Genomic DNA, 18,687 nt, shown 5'->3' on the forward strand with positions numbered 1-18,687 from the left:
GCCCCACACCCCATCCACAATCTTGTCCCTGTACCGACCTCAGCTCTCTGCATCCCCACCTCAGCCCAGGAGAATCTCTTTTCAAGTTTGGAGGTAAAAGGAAAGCACACCCCTTACCCACCAGGCATTTTGTTCAGATCCAGCATCTTCTAAGCTCCCCCCCCAAGTATCTGGGTTATGGGAGCACAAAAATAAGTCATTGATAGGGTGTTTCTGCATTTTAGTCAGTTATCCCCTTTTCCTGAAAGTGTGGACCAGAGCCAACCATCTGATTAAAAGACGGGAGGTGAGGGATCCCTGGGTAGCTCAGCGGTTGAGCATCTGCCTTCGGCCCAGCGCGTGATCCTGGGGTCCCAGGATCGAGTCCCACGTCGGGCTCCCCGCATGGAGCCTGCTTCTCTCTCTGCCTGTCTCTGCCTCTCTCTGTGTCTATCATACATAAATAAAATCTTAAAAAAAAAAAAAAGAAGAAGAAGCAGGGAGGTGAAAGGGGGAAAATATGAAAAAAGTCTGTAAATTAGTATCTCCAAGTATTATCCAGTCATGTTGGCCACGGGACACAGCCCCGCGAGAGGGGTGAAGGCAGAGGGTGGCAGGGCGGCCCCAGGGGAAGGCAGCCGAGTGGCTCCGCAGCCCTCTCCTCTGGCGGGTGCTCAGCCTCCCCGCCCTCCCGCTCGGGTGGCTCCGGGGCACCCGCTGCCCTCTCAAAGCACATTGTTGTCTGACACAGGACAGCAAGCCAGGCGATTCTTTTCTTTCTGGCTTCAGTTAAATAGAAGCCCATGTCCCCAAATCTGCCATCAGCCTTGGTTCCTCGAGGCTGTTCCTGAGGACAGCACTGTGGTGACTGGCAAATGACCATGAATGAGAACCGTGAGACCAAGAATGATCTCAGCCTTCGAGTTTGAGGTTATGAGCTCCACCTGTGGAGATCTAGATCTGTTTCGCATGTAAGGGTGACCCCCTAACACACACACACACACACACACACACACACACACACAAATAGCAAAAGAATGTGTAGGTGGGGCAGCCCGGGTGGCCCAGCGATTTAGGGCCGCCTTCAGCCCAGGGCATGATCCTGGAGGCCCGGGATCGAGACCCACGTCAGGCTCCCTGCATAGAGCCTGCTTCTCCCTCTGCCTGTGCCTGTGCCTCTCTCTCTCTCTCTCTCTTCTCTGTCTCTCATGAATGAATAAATAAAATCATTTAAAAAATGTATAAATGTAGGGGCTCCTGGGTGGCTCAGTGCTTGAGCATCTGCCTTCGGCTCAGGGCGTGATCCTGCGGTCCTGGGACAAGTCCTGCATCAGGCTCCTCGCAGGGAGCCTGCTTCTCCCTCTGCCTATGTCTCTGCTTCTCTCTGTGTGTTTCTCATGAATAAATAAATATAATCTTTAAAAAAATAGCTCAAGAATGTGTAAGCATATTTTCTTTATGTAAGTACACACTGATAGAGCAGGAAGGTAAATTTTCCAAGTGAGCGAGTATGGAATTTTAGAGGAGAAAGAATAATTGTTTAAAAAGAAATACAGAAGCAACCCAATTCAAAAATGGGCAAAGGAAAAAAAATGGGCGAAGGACTTAATAAATATATCTCCACAGAAGATATGCAAATGGCCAATAAGCGCATGAAAAGATCTCAGTATCACTAGTCATTAGGAAAATGCAAATCAAAACCACAATGAGACCACTTCAGACCCACTAGGACGGGTATAATTAAAACACACAACAGAATAGCAAGCGTAAATGAGAATGTGAATACATTCAAACCTTCCCACATTTCTGGTGGAAATGTAAAACAGTACAATGACTGAAGAACAGGGTTTGGCAGGTCCTCCAAAGTTAAAGAGTGATCGCATGACCCAGCATTTCCACTCCTGATATACATAAAAGAGAATCGAAAACATATGCCTACACAAAAATCTGCACACGGATGTTCATAGCATTATTCATAATGGTCAAAAACTGAAAAGAACTCAAATATCCATTAGCAGCAATTAGCATTATTTGAACACGTGTCCAAAGGTTCTCGGCACTGTTTACAAAAACTAAAAAGTGGAAACAATCCAAACATGCATTAGTGAATAAAAAAATTGTAGCATAAGCATCAAATGGAACATTACTCACCCATAAAAAGTGAACTACCCGTACGTGTTACAATGTGAGTGAATCTCAAAAACATGCTAAGTGAAAGCCAAACACGAAAGGTCACACACTGTATGATTTCATTTATATGAAATATCTGGATGAGGTATAGAGACGGAAGGCAGATTGGTGTTTGGAAGGGGATGGGTATTACTGCTTAATGGGTACAGAATTTTCTTTGGGGGTGATGAAAATATTTTGAAACCAGATAGAGGTACTGATTGCATAATATTATGAAAGTACTAAATGCTACTGAATTGTACACTTTAAAAGTGTTAATTTCATGGTATGTGAATTTCACCTCATTTTTAAAAAAGATTTTTGTTTGTTTATTTCTTCATGAGAGACACAGAGAGAGGCAGAGACACAGGCAGAGGGAGAAGTAGGCTCCCTGAGGGGAGCCCAACGCGGGACTCAGTCTCAGGACCCCGGGATCATGACCTGAGCCAAAGGCAGATGCTCAACCACTGAGCCACTCAGGCGCCCCTCAACTCATTTTTTAAAAGAGGAAAAAGAAATACAGAAAGAAGAGTAAGAGGATCAGAGACTGAGTCCTGATGTATTACCTACTGGCCATTTCACTACAGGCGTGTAATTTAGATTTCCTCTGACTTCAGTTTCCTCATCAATACAGTGATACTCATCATATTTGTACCACCTACATCATAGGGTTATTGTAGAAGCGAAATGAAACATAGTATGTGACGTGTGAATATCATGTAATAGTATTATGGGATGCTAGAGATGATTATTGTTGTATTCGTCATTAAAACGTACACTCGGTAAGAAAATGGAGAGCTTCCTTCTATCCTTTTACAAGATCCAAGTTGTGGTAAATGTGCTCATAACGTTCTCTTTTTAATTATTTTTTTATAAATTTATTTTTTATTGGTGTTCAATTTGCCAACATATAGAACAACACCCAGTGCTTATCCCATCAAGTGCCCCCCTCAGTGCCCGTCACCCAGTCACCCCCACCCCCGCCCACCTCCCCTTCCACCACCCCTAGTTCGTTTCCCAGAATTAGGAGTCTTCCATGTTCTGTCTCCCTCTCTGATATTTCCCACCCATTTTTTTCTCCTTTCCCCTTTATTCCCTTTCACTATTATTTATACTCCCCAAATGAATGAGACCATATAATGTTTGTCCTTCTCCGATTGACTTACTTCACTCAGCATAATACCCTCCAGTTCCATCCACGTCGAAGCAAATGGTGGGTATTTGTCGTTTCTAATGGCTGAGGAATATTCCATTGTATACATAGACCACATCTTCTTTATCCATTCATCTTTCGATGGACACCGAGGCTCCTTCCACAGTTTGGCTATTGTGGACATTGCTGCTAGAAACATCGGGGTGCAGGTGTCCCGGCTTTACATTGCATCTATATCTTTGGGGTAAATCCCCAGCAGTGCAATTGCTGGGTCGTAGGGCAGATCTATTTTTAACTCTTTTTAATTATTTTATATATTGTGAGCAAAAGATTAAAAGAGACAATTCTTATCCAAATAAGTAGCCAACATCTTCAAGATTTACTGTGGAATATCAAGCCTCATCATGGAATTGATCCTCGGAAGGAAGATACAACACACAACACAAATTCTTTAGGGACAGGTGACAGAAATGTGAGTCATGTTATAGGCCCAAGAGGCACATACGACACATGGTTACTTGTGGTTTATCAGTCTTCCCAGGAGCAAGTTTTCACATTATCAACAGAGCAGTGATAAAAATATGGGAAGGGGGCAGTGTAAACATCTTTGGTTTAAGGAAACGTAAGTAAGGATTTATCTCATGGTTGCACTGACTTAACGTTTAGTTGCTCTGTTAGTAAAAAAAAAAAAAAAAAAGAAAGAAAATGTCCTTCTCCCAATTTCAATCCAGCTTCAGTCTAATTCAAACCAGGATCATGGGAAATTTAACATAAAAATACAAAATAACATAAAAATCATCCACCTATTAGAGAAATAAGGAAATACACCAGCACATCAAAAGATCTCTCTCGGGGTGCCTGGGTGGCTCAGGTGGTTAAGCCCCTGCATTCAGCTCAGGTCATGATCTCAGAGTCCTGAGATCAGGTCCTGCACCAGGCTCCCTGCTCTGGGGTGAATCTGCTTCTCCCTCTGTCTCTGTCCCTCTACTTGTGTTTTCTCTCTCTCAGATAAATTAACAATACCTTTAAAAAAATCTCTCTCTTCCTCCCCCTTTTGCTTTTCTTATGCCATTGGAATTTTTTAAAAGAGATTTTATTTATTTATTCATGAGAGACACAGAGAAAGATGTAGAGACATAGGCAGAGGGAGAAACAGGCTCCATGCAGGGAGCCTGATGTAGGACTTGATCCCAGGACTCCAGGATCATGCCCTGGACCAAAGGCAGGCACTAAACCGCTGAGCCACCCAGGGATCCCCGACCCATTGGAATTTGATAATAAACAAATAAGCAGGTGAAGTCTAATGAAATCATTAGGATTTGTATAGCATATTCAGGAGGCTAGGGAATAGTTACTCTCCTTTGATTTTATATCTCTACCTTATTTCCCCCAGAGTATTCAGCGAGAATACTGAATTCTTGAAACATTTTTTTAAAGACTTTATTTATTTATTCATGAGAGAGAGAGAGAGGGAGAGAGAGAGAGAGGGAGAGAGAGAGAGAGAGAGAGAGAGAGAGAGAGAGAGAGGCAGAGACACAGGCAGAGGGAGAAGCAGGCTCCATGCAGGGAGCCCGACATGGGACTCGATCCTGGGTCTCCAGGATCACGCCCTGACCGAAGGCAGCGTCAAACCGCTGAGCCACCGGGGCTGCCTTCTTGAAACATTTTAAAGAGTAAAACGCAAGAGAGCTAAAAGTTTTTGGGGATTTCACAGGTAATCTGGACTCTTTAAATATAACTCTATTTTTCTTTAGAATGCCATGGTCATTTCATGCCACTGCGAGATTCTGGCCATCTGATAATAAAAGCCTATGGTAAAATGATCCATCATCCACTATTTAGTAATTTGCAATAAAATCCTCTAACAAAAACTAGATGTATGCAGTTGTTATGAGTTTCAGGCGAAATTATACTCAGTCTAGAGAGAATATGTGTTCTTATTGTTGTAAAATTGGCTCGGTTTTATTACTAAATATACTCAAAGTCCAGTGGTGAACACTCAGCACCCAAAATTCTGTAAGCTCTTTGTAATTGCAGAGCTGGGAGCCAGGCCCAAGAAACAGGTGGTTCTGAATAACCGAAGGTCTGCTGTCGTTCCAAGAAACCAAAGATACTTCATAAATTTTGAGTTTTTATATACTAAGTTACATATATGAGTAGTTCATTTGTAATTAATCTGAGATATGTATGTAGGAAGGAAGATTGTTGGCTAACAGGAGATAGTTGATACATTTCCCTAAAGAGCTTACCGTTTTTGTTAATATTTTAAGTCACTATAACAATTCTACTGGTCTTTCCGAACTACTAAAACGTTTGCAGCCCCTTCTTGCTCCTTTCAGGTGATACTGATCAGTAACCTGATCTGTGACCAGAAAAGACCTAGCATTACTGAGTACTTATGATGTACTAGGTTCTATCCTAGACCACCCTAAATACATCATCTTATTAAACTCTCATCAAAATCTTGTGAAGGTTAGCACTTTCTTTTTAGAACTAAGACACCGAAGCTCAGAGGGTTTAAGAAGATGGTCTGAGGTCCCATAATTAATAGGTCAAGGTGGGGCTCAGACCCAGGGGCTTTTGACTTCGGGGGCAAGGCTTACAAACCCAATTTAATGAGTGAACTAAGGAACCTACCATCCTGACACCCAACAAACCTCCTGGGTGACGAGAATAGTAAGCCAGAACCAAGCCCGCTCCTCTAACAAGTATCTATCAGTCACCTGCTAGGTGCCTTGTGAAGGGTGAATTAATAGACATGGTCTTCACCTTGATGCTCTAGAGGTGACGAAGACACCTCGAGAGCCAGTGTGATTTGAGACTCAAAAGAACTACAGAAGGGGCAGTGATAACATGCCACAGGAGAAGGACCTTCTGGTTCCCAAGCAGACTCACAGGATGAGGGGGAGGAGGTGAGAATAAATCCTGTAACCGTGTCAAACATAGTAAATTTAACATGAGACCTTTGATTGAATTAACAAGCATTGCCAGAATACCAACGGAGTCCAAGGCACCAGGCTAAGCCTTCCTTTTCATAAGGTGCTCCAAAATATCGTGCATCTCTAGTTTGCCCATCAACTGCATCTCCTCAGAGAAGGCTGTGCTTCCATGCAAAGATCACAAGTATTTCCTAAAGATCTCACTGATTATCATAAAAGTGGTATGGCGGTAAGAGTCTCTTCCGTATGGGACCCGAGGACACAAGGGCAGAGTGTTCCAGACCAGATGACATGCAGGCAATGACCAGAGAATTGAAGCATTCAGGCCGTGTCTCCCTCCAATGCATCCAACTGTGGAAACTCATTCAGGTCCAGAAATGAATCAATTTCCTTTGCCTGTGTCCTTAAATTTGATGAATAGGGCCTTTGCTTAGAGCTACTGAAGCTGCTATTCATCTCAGTTAGTTGCTAAATAAAACGTTGTTCTTGGATGTAATTCTGGCGAATATGACTTTGGAGATTTTTCACTTAACTATGTAAGTCCAAATTATTCCCTGAGCGATTCTACATGTGAGCTATTTTTGTTCCACACGCTTCATCTTTTTTTCCACGTTAAAGACTAGGAATCTAGGAAGACCAGGTTTTCTTGTTGACGGTAAAGAGGATCGACCCAGGGACAAGTGCCAATTTTTGTGACAAACAGCTGAAGTCATCACTGTTAAGAATTACTTTACTATTCAATGCGAATGGATAATGCGGAAAGCGTTTTGGACCTTCAGACATGCAAAATTTAAAGCAACGAAGAACAACATTTAAATAAACAAATAAGCTGTATCTGAGGAGAGTAGTGGCAGTTTTGACTTGAAGTGAGGGCTAGTGGAACTTCACGGAACAGTTCAGAACCCTGTGGTCTTCTGTGCTCCACAACTCGCCCAGTCACATGACTAATGGTGATAGAACATAAGTGGACCACACGTCCTTTTTTTCTTCTCTTTCTTTAAATTTTTAAGTGAATTTTAATTTTTATCTAAGTGAAGCATGGTCATCATTTACAAAGTCAGAAAGTAACAACTAAAAGATTTCTTACCAAAAATGAACACAAAAACACCAGTCCCTAACTTAACCTCTTCACCATACTCCTGGTCTCTGTCTTCAGGGAGTACCACTGAGTTATTATTGCCTCTAGTATTTACACATCTTTTTCTATATCATGTATTTTTTAAAAGATTTTATTTATTTATTCATGAGAGACACAGAGAGAGGCAGAGACATAGGCAGAGGGAGAAGCAGGCTCCACGCAGGGAGCCCGATGCAGGACTCGATCCTGGATCTCCAGGATCACAGCCCCGGCTGATGGCGGCCGCTAAACGGCTAAGCCACCGGGGCTGCCCTATGTTATGTATTTTTATCTCTAAGTTCTTATCATGAAAAATTACAAAGAGCTTAGAAATACACATCCATGTAGTTACACACTCACATTTTTGATGAATTCTTTAGCAAGTAAGTTAAAATCATCATGACACTTCTGTTCTAAATACTGTATGTAAGTTATGCTAGCTTTCCTTCCTCTCTTTTAGACATTGTCATGGGACTTCTGTTTATGGGATTTGAGGACTGAGATTTGGTTTTGTTTTGTTTTGTTTTGTTTTACACCACCATCTATTTCACAACCTCAATCCTCCCAGTATCATTATAGTACAATTTTGGTTAAATATATTCTAATGGTTAAAATTTTGAGCATTCTTTAAAGACCCTATTTGATCCTAAAACTTCTGCTTTATGAAAGGGAAATCCGTTTCTCAAGCTGCTTTGAAGTGTGGCAGAAAGCATACAGGACACTTTGTAATTTATGATAATGCTAAGTGACCAACTTCTTCTGTAGAAAGAGACTGCAATGGAAAAATCTCCATTCAGTTCTAAACTAGGTAAAATGGTCTCAACAGTACCACCAGGGGCACTGATGAGGCCTATAAATTAGAAACTAATAAAAGAATTTCACAACTTAAAAAATATATATATATATATATTCTATGTTGTATACTCTGTTTTTCCTGAGATTAATAACTGCCTTGATTTTTTTCATTTGCTTACTGTCTTTGCTTAGTTTCTTACTAATGCTTCCCATACCAACAATAGCCTTTTAAAGCATTTCCCGTACAGACCAACTTCAATGATATATACAAATATATATAATATATGTGTATATATTTAAAAAGCACATATATATATTGCACATTGCATAATCTCCTAGAGAACTCTCCTTTCCCTTGGCTGCCAACCTTGAACTACCTTTGTCTATCTCCAAGTTTAGATTCTCTGTCTCCTGATTCTCATGCTTGGTGTACACTCTTGTTTTGGCAGAACACAGCCTCTAATAGGTTCATGAGGAGAAAAGGGGAGCATAAGGGACTATGTCTACCTCTTGAGTCACGGCTGCTCTAGTCGGGACTGGTTTCCCTCCTCACCTGTTGTGCAGCTGTTATCCTGGCATCCCATTCCCAATTACCCTGAGCATTGCTGTCACTATGCTCTTGAGTTCCAGCCCTGCATACCGCACACTGTCTTCCTCTTTCATGGCTTATTTACTCCCTTGCCTTGGTAGGGCATGGTCTCCAGGAGCTTCCTGAGAGAGGGTGCCCAGAAGGTAAAAATTTTTAGAGCTTTCACATCTGAAAATGTTTTTATTCTACACTTGATTGATATTTTGGCTGGCAATGCCTTCTAGGCTGGAAATAACTTTGCTTCAGCACTTGGAGTCTTTCCTCCATCACCTTATGGCTTTGCATGATGCAGTTGAGAAACATGAATTCTGACTCCTGCATCTTTGTATGTGACTCTTTTTTTTTTTTTTAACCTTGTAGGCTCTTCCTCCTATTCTGACATTTTAGAATGAAGTCCTTTTCCTGCGGCTCACCTGTATTCATGATCCTGGATACCTACTGGATCCTTTAGCTGAGGTGTATGTTCTTCAGTTCCGGGAAACTTTTTAAAATTAAATTAAAATTAAAATTGCTAAAGAATTTTTTGTATGCTTTCTTCCCCTCCTTCTTCTGTTTCCTCTCTTCCTAAGCTATGATTGAAACATCTATACTAGTTACCTGATTTTACTGTCTTTAATCTTTTGTTGACATTTACCTCTTTCCCCCCTTCTGTTTTCTGGAAAATTTATTCAGCTTCCTTTTTCAATGTTACTAATCCCAACCCTTTATCATTTTTGTTTTTATGCTTTTAGTTTCTAAAAATTCCTTCTCATTCTTTGGAAGTTCTTGGGGTTTTTTTTTGTTTGTTTGTTTTATGTTTTTGTTTTGTGCTTTTAGACAATAGCATTTGCCCCTAAATGCAGTACCTTTCCTTAACTCTCTGAGGATAGTAATGATTTGGGGGGGGGTGTTTTGTTTTGTCATTTTTCTTCTCTCTGCACCGCACTAATGTCTCCAAGTTGCTTTTCTCCCTGTTGGTCTATTTTAGCTTCTATCTTCAGGGTTAGTGACATCCCACAGAAGTCTGGCAGTCCTTGGCTGTCTGCTTAGGTTTAACAGGGGGAACCCAAAAGCTGATCAGAAGTTTTGAAATGTTTGGTTTGGGCTTATCCATGTTGAGCTTCACTGTTGCATGATCTGGCTGAATTGTTTGGGGATGGGGGTGGGGGGAGTCTTGATATCAGTAGGTGCAGGTCTGTCCTCTGGAGCCAGTCAGTTTCTAGCTGGAGTACCTTCCTTTCTCTCCTGCCTAGAATGTAAATGCCTGGCTTCCTGGCTTCAGAGAGCTAGAGAGCAGAAGAAGCTGAGAGGATTCATTATTTAGTGCACAAAACATTTCCTTAATTTTGCTGTTTTCATGTGGTCACCCCCTCCCCGCCCTCCTGTTTAGCACTGCCTGGCATCTCCTAGTCCAGACATCCTCTGGATTTCCACGGGGACTAACACTCCAGGCCTCTACCCCCACAACAACTCCCATCAGGCCTCCTGATTTTGCTCTGCATCCCAGCCCCTTCCATCGGGTTCCAGGAGCCCTCTAGGCTGCCAGTTCCTAGCCTCTGAGGATTTTTCAGAGAAGCAAACTTGAGTCTCAACGCGCCTGGGCTCCGGGTTGAGAATCTGGTTCCCTGCATTTGCTAAGATGCCTCCTGTCCATCTGTTTTCCAGGTTACAAAAAGTTCTTATCTCCTGTTGTATCCACCCTGCCCCTGGTAAATTTATCTTTTATTTGAAATCTCTTGATGGTGGTTTCATAGGGCTTCTGGAAGCAGCAAAATTGGACAAGTGGGTTCAATCTGTCACTTCATCTAGAAAGTTCTACCATGTTTTTTTTCTACTCCACTATAAATATTTGTGCTAACAGTGGAAAGTGTGTAATCCAAGATTATATGATAAAGGTCACTGTGAGACTTACACGAATTACCTCCCTAACCAGCTAGAATCATCATACCAGATAAAACTATGAGGTGAGGACCAGAAATTCTGAGTTTTAAAGGAAGCAATGGTCAGACAGGAGGAAGGAAGAGGAAGAATTTTAATGTATTACACATGATGTTTTAAGTTCCAACTGCCAACAGGGAAAATAGAAATGACCAGCTCAAAAAAGATAAATGTAGACTAAATCCCCCTTAAATGGTCCCTAAACCACTATGGAGAGAGGAAGCTGCAGAGAGGAAAAAAAAAAACACCTGACAACTGATCAATGCTACCTTACTGAGTATTTAATAGAGACAAACCCTAATCAGTCCCCTTTCATGTTTTTTTTACGCTAAAAAACCAAAGTCTTTATTAGAATATTGGAATATTATAATGTTGCAATATTGAAATAAAGTCAATATAGTAACATGGAAATCATTAGCCTTGCAGTTAGCATGTTTGTCTCCTCGCGCGGACATCTGAAAGAAGATGGTCCCTAAAAGCAATGACTTTTTTAGTGCGTGTTCATCAAAAAAGTAGGAATTCGTGTGGAAAGTGCCAAACAAAGGGTACCTCCTGTTACAGGTCACGTTTCCTCTCGTGTCTCCCCTAAGTTTGGCAAAGACACCTGCCAGGAAGTCAGTATCAGTCACCTGGGCCACAGGGCCTTGCATATGGAATCTCTAGAAGAATCCGGGCAAAAGGAAAGAGTTTATGAAAAGTCTCCAGTTGTTCTTCATACTCAAAATGTAAAAAACAAAACAAAACAAAACAAAAAAAACCTTTGGGGAGCCTGGGTGGCTCCATCAGTTAAGTGTCAGACTCTTGATTTTGGTTCAGTTCATAATCTCAGAGTTGTTGGATTGAGCCCCAGGTCAAATAGGGCTCCACACTCTGGGCAGTATCTGCTTGAGATTCTCTCCCTCTCCCTCCCCCCTCCCCCCACTCTCAGTCTCTCTCTCTCTTTCTCTAATAAATCAATAAATCTTAAAAAAAAAAAAAGGAAAACAACCCTAATATATTCACTGCAATTGCTGTGGGCAAAGAGGATAAAGAGGAAGCCCTAAGCGAATGACATTCTCCCTTCAGAGAAATGAAGCTGATGCCAGGTGATGGAGAGAGCCTTCTCTGATGGTCAGCTGCCTGGGCTTGTCCCAAGGCGGAGGCCATGAAGATTGAGTTGGGGCCCACAGCACCACGTAGACAAGCAAGCTATGTTGGCAGTACTGCCCTCCCTCGCCCCATAAGGCTTCCTCCCCTCTGAGAGTCCCCACCACCTGTCAGTCAGAGGAAGTACTAGTTCTTGATACTTCCTCTGGACAGGGTTTGGCTCATTGGAACTTCACCTTGCTTTGCTTTCGTGTCTTCCCATTGACTATACTTGATCTTACAAAGATGAACCGAAGTAACACTTGAAATGAAAATATTTTTTTATGATATTTTGGCTAACTGCACCAGATTACTTCAGATTCATTTCACATCTTAAACCAAAATATATTCACAATCTAATGTTAGCTTCTTCAATATGAAATTCCCTTCATTCATCCAAAGAACAATCTCTAAAAAAAAAAAATCTCTCTAATGTCTGGGTTGGAGATATCTTTCTCATTCCCTCATGACACACGGAACAAGGTCACTAATTACGTTCTAAGACATCTCCTATATCTTGTGCCATTAAGAGTAGTACGTGCAAGCCTGTCATAGGGGCCTAGGGTTCTTTATAAAGGGTTCCTGACTTGGCCAAATGCTACCTGGCGTCCTGGTTTTACTTCTCCAACCTACCTGACCTTGCTCTTCAGATGGGGATTCTCTTGCTCATTTTTGCTCAGACCTGAGGTCTCTGTGGGTTTGACTTCACTGTCGGCTCATCCTATCCTCAATCCAACTTTCCAACATTTGCTATTTGAATCAGGTTCTGTGGCCCCATTCTTGGGCTCCTTCAGTATGACCTCTGGATTTCCCCCATCATGGTGGAGATGGCAGGTGGAAACTGGAATCAAAAGGAAATGGCCTTGCAGCTACTTTTACGGACACTGGGCTACTGTGTTCTAATGTGCTTTGCTTGTAGGGCACGTTCCTATGGTTGGGGGTACAGAATGACCTTATATTGGTCAGGCCTTTTGATTGCACAACAGAGTTCATGTGCGTTTAAGCAGAGAGGAGTTTATTACAAGATATAAAGTAGTTCAGAAAATTTCTGGAAAGTATAGATATCTGGGCTGGCTGGTTACTCTGCCAGTTTCAAAGCAACCAGGAGAAATAGCCAACCACTCTATTGGGTTGTTCTAGTGAAAGTTCTCTACCACTGCCATCCACTACACCCTGGACACCAGGGACAGATGCCCAACACACAGCACAGCTGAACCGGGAAATCCAGGTGCCTTACTCATTGCACTTGCAAGGTGTGAGCTCTCCCTGCAGGGCCACCACCCACATTTGGCATCTCTACCTCTAATCCGAAAAAGCACCGCTCATTGGTGAAAGCTGGACCCCACGTGGACACTAGCCTCAAGGAAGTCCTTGGGAGAATGTAGTTTTAGCATTCCAGCCTTCACAGCACCAGAAGGAAACCTGAGAGGGACATTAGCAAGGTACTACTACGGGAGGCATGTGGGTTCTCCGCCCGGAAGGGAACAGGAATTCCCCACATTACTCAGGCTGGCATGAAGAGCTCCCACCCTGCGGCCTGGGCTGTAGCAGGAGGGTGCTCCGAGGTGGTGGGGGGGCAAACGGCATCTGGCCGGGCAGGCAGGCTGGGGCTTAGATGAGGAGCTAGTACAGCAGGAAATTCCCCAGGGTGCGCTGTGTGCCCCGGGCTCTCGAGGTGGCCGCAGCTGGGAGCCACCGCACAGGGCTCTGCGGCCGTGGAGTGTAGCTGCTGACAGTGTAGATTTTGGAACCAGTCAGCTAGGGGTGGATTATTAGCTGTGTGACCGGGGGTGGTGGGGGTGGGGTGGCGTGCTGTGTGTGTGGGGGTCCGATTTCCCCTGGGGAAAGGGCTGCACCCATGCCAGGGTGGTGATACCGACCCCAGAGAACAGGAGCAGCCCCTCCCCTACGAGCGCCTCTCCTTGCCACGAGCCTGGGAAGCCTGGAGTGTTCTCTTGTTCAGAAAGTGAACAGGGGCACCTGGTGCCGCAGTGGGCTGAGCATCCGCCTTCCGCAGGGCTCCTGGGATCTCAGGACTGAGCCCCCAGTGGGGCCCCCTGGTCAGCGGGGAGCCTGCTTCTCCCCACTCCCTGCCCATGCTCTCTCTCTCCCTCAAATAATGAAATCCTAAAACAAAACAAGAAAGTGAACAGGTTTCCTTAAGGGTCAGCCTCTCTCCACGAGGAATAATGGAAGATTGTGCAGGGATTGCACAGGGTTCTTTTAAGCAATAAGCTCCTATAGGATAATTACAGACGCAAGATTGTGACCGGGTGTAGCTGTTATCAGTGGCTGCAGGACAGATCACCCCCCAAAACTTAGCACCTTCAAGCAACAACTCACGCGGTATCACACGTTTGTGTGCTGGCTGGGCAGCTCCTCTGCCAGCCTTCCCTGTGCTCCCCAAGGCTGGGCGCTGCTGGCTGGGCGGCTGGGCGCTGCTGGCTGGGTGATGGGGTACTGCTGGCTGGATGATGGGGTGCTGCTGGCTGGGTGGCTGGGTGCTGCTGGCTGGGTGATGGGTCCCCACTGGCTCCCTCACAGGCGTGGCCGTCGGTGCCGGCGCTGGAGCTGGCTTTGCCCCACGTGACCTTCAGTGTCCCCCCGGTGTCCCCAGGGCTCCCAGAGGCGAGGGCGGAGCGCAGGGCTGCATGAGAAGCAGCCCGGGAGCCCGCCTCACCCCACCGCGATCGCCCGGAGCAAAGCCGCCCGGCCGGCAGCAAGGCGCGGGGAAGCGAGCCTCATCCCTGGAGGAGAGGAGCCCCCGCGTGACACCTGCTACCCGGAAGGGAGCTGGGCTTTGTTGTCATTGAGCTACCTGCCAGCCGGGGCTGACTTAGAACTGAAAACGGCATCCGGGACAATCCAGCCACTCCGCCCTGTGCGCACCAGGGCAAACACACCCATCATCGTGATCACTAATTTCCCAGTGGTCGTCCAGGAATTCAGAAAACTTGAAATAGGGCAGCCTGGGTCGCTCAGTGGTTTGGCGCCTGCCTTTGGCCCAGGGCGTGGTCCTGGGGACCCGGGGTCGAGTCCCACGTTGGGCTCCCGGGATGCAGCTTGCTTCTCCCTCTGCCTGTGTCTCTAACTCTCTCTGTGTCTCTCTCAAGAATAAAAAATAAAAATCTTTATTTAAAAAAAAAAGAAAACTTGAAATACTATTTTTTTTTAAATTTTTTTAATTTATTTATGATAGTCATGGAGAGAGAGAGAGAGAGAGGCAGAGACACAGGCAGAGGGAGAAGCAGGCTCCATGCACCGGGAGCCCGACGTGGGACTCGATCCCGGGTCTCCAGGATCGCGCCCTGGGCCAAAGGCAGGTGCCAAACCGCTGCGCCACCCAGGGATCCCTTGAAATACTATTTTGTAACAGCTGCTGTGGAAGGTGGGAGGGAATCTTAGTGACCTCTGAGGATGGAATTAATAACCTCCTTGGCTTCTTGGGAACTGCAGCTTAGAAGTCATCCGCTCCTAACAAGAATGTCCCCAGAAGAAGCCCCTTCAGACAGTGAGAGTCCGGAACAGAAGCATCTACATCAAGGCTTAAAGCACTTTACTAGGCCCTGTTATTGGAAACTTCAGTGTCCCAGGTCCCCTGGCATGTGCCCTCCGTGAATGGAAACCTTGGGGACTTCTCAGAATCATTCCGGGGGCACCTGGGTGGCTCAGTGGTTGAGCCTCTGCCTTCGGCTCAGGTCATCGACCTGGGGTCTCAGGATCGAGTCCCGCAACAGGGTTCCTGTGGGGAGCCTGCTTCTCCCTCTGCCTGTGTCTCTGCTTCTCTCATGAATAAATAAATAAAATCTTAAAAAGAAAAAAAAAAAAGAGTCGTTCTGAACATCTTTCCACATGCCCTTGGTAAAAAGAGAGGTAAAAGGTCTCCTTCTCTCTGATTGAAAACCTTTCAGTGGGGCCCCCGCTGGCAGATGGGTTGACCGGGGCCCAGGCACCGTCCTCCGGGCAGCTGTGCAGGGTGGACAGGTGGGCCTGTGGTGGCACAGCCAGCCCGGCGCGGGGTTCCTTCCTCGCCCAGGCCTCGCCCTCTCGGCTGTCAAGCCCCAGGCACTAGATGAAAGGCTTTCCCGCTGACATCTGGGGAGGCTCGAGGAGCCAGGCGGAGGGGACAGGGCCTTTGTGCCAGCCTCTGCCACAGGCCTCCCCGGAGGAGCAAGCAGGCGTCCAGGGCCTTCCCGCTTTGGCCAGGATACTTCTCCACCACTGCCGGCTCCCTACTCCAATTCCATTTTCAGTTGCTACATTTGGAAACTACCGTGTGGTGTTGACAGGGTTTGAAAATCTTGTCTTTTGAACAATCTTTTCGCCTTTTTATTAATCACAGGAGAGACAAACCTTACTGTGTTTTCCTTTCCGTGAGACATCTTACATCTTCCAAAACCATCTTAAACTTAGAACTTCTATATCAAAGACATCTGAGGGACAGTACAGTAACTGAATGCAATGAAAAAAAATGAAATGCAAAATTAGGTGAGCGGAGTAACCAAAAGCCTGAAAGGAAAAAAACACCAATATCTTAACAGTGTTTGCACCGGGGGATTGGGATTTTGAAAAATCTATTTTCCTTTCATTTTCCTGAAGCATAACAACCTCTTTCATGGTAAAAAAAATAAAAATAAAAATAAAAAAAAATCTTTTTTACATACAAGAAAAATTCCTTTGCTCAAAATTGTTTGTTAGAGTAGGCCCATACTTAGAGCCCCATGTTTAAGCAGTAATTAAGAATTTTGTTTTCACTCCTAAAATAACGCTTAGGCTTGTTTGTTTGGATTGACAGGAAAACAGTGGCCTGCAGTTTATCTTATATTTGACTCTAATTTTATGGCCACGGATTAGCCCCGTGACAGTGAGTACAGGCCAGATTTACAATACCAGTGTCTTTTCTCTCTTAGGAAAGCATGTTAAACTGCCACTATGGTGCCCAGGCCACATCAACGTGAAAGCTGTAGGCCCTTCAGACCTACCTTCGAACAGAAACAAACACACAAATGGACAGAGTAAGAGGAGAAGGAACATTTTCGGTAACAATTTCAAATATGTACTATCAGCTTGCTTTCTCGATCAGGGCTCTTGAGCAGAAATCCTCAGAATGACTGGCTTATCAGCTGATGGAGGAAAGATATTCAAGCAGAAATCCACACAGATGTTGTGAGCCAGTGGCCAGCACCAAGCGCACAAAATGATAAGAATGTCAATGTTTAAAAGAGCTGGAACTTTTTGAAACAGAACAGTACATGGATTTTGTCAATGTGATGTTTTAACGAGGAGATAGATGCCGCCATTTCACTTTGCTAACTTTTTTTTTTTGGGGGGGGAAGGGGACGTATCTGAGGACACCAATTCTATCTCAAATTGCAGCCAAGGAGAAATTGTCCTCTAGACTACTGCTGCTACCAGGGATTGAGTGTTTTTGTAAAACAGGCATGCTGGAAGTCTTTTAATGTCCCTTAAAAATACTAACCATTTGAACTTCCCCAAATTTCTAATTTTTAAAGAAAAATGTCATTCAGGCAATTTCTTTCGCCAGGAATGTATCTGACATATGTGTATTTACAGTCGGATTTCTCTCTTCCACAATAGCGCGGTTTCCTTCAACACAGTAAGTCGTCCCCCAGAAATGAGTTAATTTGTATTTTGTCATTTAAATTAAGCCTCATAGAGAGTATGATTCAGTTCCACAAAACAGGTTTTGAAGTAGATAAACATGTTCACAGTAACTTCATAAATGGCCCTTTGACTTTGGATTTATTATTTCAGTTGCATCTGGTCAGGGCATTTTGTATGCTTATAAATGCACTTCATAACTGTCACATAAAGCACATCTGTCAACAAAGGGTTAGGGACACACCTTTATACCAGGACTGTTTAAAAGTTGGCAGCCTTGGTGAAAAATAAATAACTGTGAACAGGAGAGAAAACAATCAATTAAACAAGAGATGGTCTCCAGAGAGTTTCTTTTTATTTTTATCTTTTTTTTTAAAGATTTTATTTATTTATTCATGAGAGAGAGAGAGAGAGAGAGGCAGAGACACAGGCAGAGGGAGAAGCAGGCTCCATGCAAGGGAGCCCGACGTGGGACTGGATCCCGGGTCTCCAGGATCACGCCCTGGGCCGACGGCGGTGCTAAACCGCGGAGCCACCCGGGCTGCCCTCCAGAGTTTCATAAAGGGTGACGGGAACCATCAGGGTCGACACACGCCGCTCTCAGCCCAACACGGCCCGAAGGAGGAACCATCAGACGTCCACAGCCCTTGACTATAGTGCCCTCACATGAAAGGATTTTCCCCAATGTTTGGACGATAATCAATATTTAATCAATCTCTGACTTCACTCTAAGTTCCAAAACCTGTATTCATGGGTTCGCCATGTCTCCTGGCTTCCCAGTTCTCATACTCAAAGCCAACCACGCTTTCATATCCCCTACACTTGCCATTTTGAACCATTACGTTACATTACAGATTTGTGAGGTCCCGGTCTCACCTGAAATTCAGGGAAGCATGACTGTTGGAAGCTTCAAGGTCAGTTCAGTTGCTCAGTTTTATCTAACTATCTCCTCACAGGCGTCAAAGGGGCAGTGTGCGCTAGGTGCCTTGTACATAGTGGAACTAAGAGAAAGGTCAATATCCTCTCAGCAATCTTTCTCACGGGGCTGAATGTCCTACCTCATATCCTGTGGCCCAATGATTGACATGTAACAACTGTGACTTTACATAGTTTAAGCCCTTTCCATGTATACATCCCACCTGCAGCTCCTTGAGGGCAGGACAATGCATCTATGTATCTTTGCTTTTGCACCCCTGTGTCTAGCATGGGCAAGTGCCAACAAATGTCAATGCTATTGCTTCCTCTATGGTTGGTGAAGGAGCTCAGGAAGAGGGAAAAGGGG

Source organism: Nyctereutes procyonoides, unplaced genomic scaffold (genome assembly GCF_905146905.1).
Source record: "Nyctereutes procyonoides isolate TBG_1078 unplaced genomic scaffold, NYPRO_anot_genome, whole genome shotgun sequence".
Lineage (NCBI taxonomy): Eukaryota > Metazoa > Chordata > Mammalia > Carnivora > Canidae > Nyctereutes > Nyctereutes procyonoides.